Source organism: Palaemon carinicauda, chromosome 10 (assembly GCF_036898095.1).
Source record: "Palaemon carinicauda isolate YSFRI2023 chromosome 10, ASM3689809v2, whole genome shotgun sequence".
In the NCBI taxonomy this organism is placed as follows: Eukaryota; Metazoa; Arthropoda; class Malacostraca; order Decapoda; family Palaemonidae; genus Palaemon; species Palaemon carinicauda.
The window spans coordinates 114,279,763-114,280,194 of NC_090734.1; positions in this window are offsets into that span (position 1 = coordinate 114,279,763).

Genomic DNA, 432 nt, shown 5'->3' on the forward strand with positions numbered 1-432 from the left:
AGAGTTCTTTTGCTTGAGGGTACACTCGGGCACACTCTTCTATCTTATTTCTCTTACTCTTGTTTTGTTAAAGTTTTTATAGTTTATAAAGGAAATATTAATTTAATGTTGTTGTTCTTGGAATATTTTATTTTCCTTTCTTTCCTTTCCTCACTGGGCTACTTTCCCTGTTGGGGCCCCTGGGCTTATAGCATCCTGCTTTTCCAACTAGAGTTGTAGCTTAGCAAATAATGATAATAATAATAATAATAATAATAATTAGACCACGCTCTCCATAAACTGCTAAATTATGGAAAAAAATATTGTTTTCCCTTACTACTTTTTCATAATCTAAAAGGATTCGCCATATGGGAAACAAGTTAAAACTATAAAAGAACTATAGAATTAAAAAAAAAAAGAAGAAAATAGCCTGGTTTCCTCACTAAACGACCT